We start from the raw sequence: 2,092 nt of genomic DNA on the forward strand, positions 1-2,092 counted from the left end.
TTAGACGTGTTATGCGCTGGAATTGAGTACATAACAATCCTCAGATTGCTCCAGAGTTTCCTCCGTCACCGGACAATGGAAACGGCTCTGCCATTCAGTATGAATGTGTCACACGGCCGTGTCATCGTACACCCACGGCCCGCAAAGCGTCAGCGTCAACACAAAAAGGTGTTAATGGGTGCTCGGAATTCCATGACCCGTTTCTGCTCCGACCTGGTTCATAGAACGAAGTCCGTGAAAAGGTGGGGGAGGGCGGCCAAAACTGCCTTGCCCAAGGACAACTTTGCTCAATTACTTTAAAAAAATAACGTATAAGGTCGTTCTCCTGATTCACTTACTTCTAAAAGGCCAAACGCATATCAAAGGAATACGCTAGATGATGCAGCCGGCAGTCACGTCCTCTCGGGCTGCTTTCTCGCCCATCAGTCCTTGCGCCTCGTCCCAATCAGAGTGACATCTATAGTTTTGGGGTGTTTTCCATCGGGTCCGATTGGGTTTCACGCTGTCCAAAGAGGGGCGTGTGGGATGGCTAGAAATGTTACTCGCAGAAGACGAGCAAGGAGGCCACGGAGCGTCGCGTTTGGTGACACCAGCAGTGACCCTGCAGTGGCGTTCCGACCAAATACCTTACTGCCCAGTACCAGCGCCTGTTCCGGCGCTGGTACTGACCTCGCATGTCAACAAATGCCCGCGTCCCATAATACACGGCATGTTTGCTTCACTTCCTGTATTGAGTGGAATTGTTTTGTCACTGCGGCTGAACCGCGTCAGGGTGGGCTTGGCGGCGGTCCCAGACCACCTCTCCACGCGGTTGGGGACCGGGTCGTTTTGGTCTTCACTGCATTCACACCTGCCCAAAGGTGCCGCACCGAGGGGCCAAACATTACATGATGGTCATTCAGTCCAGAGCGACCTTCAACTTATTCATGCAGCGATGAAGGCGGCCATGCAAGGCCCATCGGGAGCACTTAAGGGTTCAGCGTCTTGCTCAAGGACACTTCAGCATGCTACCAGGAGGAGCCGGGTATCAAATCGGCCACCTTCCGATTGCGAGACCTCGCTGTACCTCCTGAGCCGCCGCCCGCAATGCACCAGTGTTCCATTCAAACGGACTCAACACGGCACATTAATAAAGTGTGATCGTGGGCTATCTTGAATGCCATCTCCATCTTACTGCTCTTCCCACACGCGAAACGGAAGACCGGGGGGCGCGGTCATAACTGAATGCAAGCAAATGTTAACCGCAAGGATCGCCACAGGAACCAGTCGCACACAAAGCCGATCCACGCAAACACATTTTGCGGCGGTTTGAGGGTCGAATGGTGGTTGAATGGGTCCATAGCCTGCACTTCCTCGGGCACAGAGACACAGCGAAGGGTGTGAAGACGGACTTTTGTTGTTCTGTTGTTTTTCGTGATGAGTGGGCGAGCCAGCTTGGATCACCACCATCCATCTCTTTTTGCCAAGCACTCTTGTAATAAGAGCTTGGGTTTTTGATGTTATAATATTCTTACTATTATTATTATTATTATTATTATTATTATTATTATTATTATTAATAATTAAATTATTGTTATATAATAATTATTGTTATAACAATTAAATTATATTATGACAAATATTATAATAAGTATTATTAGAAATTAAATTGTTATTTTATTACAATTATTATTATTTTTAGAAATATTATACTCATTATTCTTATATTTTTTGCAATTTCCCTCTGGTGATGAATAACGTTTCTATCTATCTGTGGAATCACTGTGTTGCAGCAGGGAGTGAAAGAAACATAAAGAAATAATAATAATAATTACAATAATAATAAAAATCAACAATCACTGGAAATGTACTGTGCAGTACAAACGAGAGGATGAAAAGGAAAAGAAAGACAGACAGACAGACAGACAGACAGACAGACAGACAGACAGACAGACAGACAGACAGACAGACAGACAGACAGACAGACTGACGCAGCTTCAGCGTCGGTGTCACTGGCGCCGCCTCTGATTGGCCGCGCGGCGGAGCGCGAGGGGAGGCGCGACTATATTAAGGAGCCGCGCGCCGCGGACACCGCATTACCGGAGCGCGAGAC

The 2,092-nt window shown here is 47.6% G+C and overlaps 1 protein-coding gene across 2 annotated transcripts in view; it reads right to left on the reverse strand.

The window, feature by feature from the left end:
• syn3 (synapsin III) overlaps positions 1 to 2,092 on the reverse strand; it is a gene marked incomplete at both ends in the record, with an annotated part of 105,933 nt that overhangs the window by 44,493 nt on the left and 59,348 nt on the right. The gene's annotated exons all lie outside the window — the stretch shown is intronic.

This window comes from Zeus faber, assembly GCF_960531495.2.
Source record: "Zeus faber genome assembly, chromosome: 21".
NCBI classification, from domain to species: domain Eukaryota; kingdom Metazoa; phylum Chordata; class Actinopteri; order Zeiformes; family Zeidae; genus Zeus; species Zeus faber.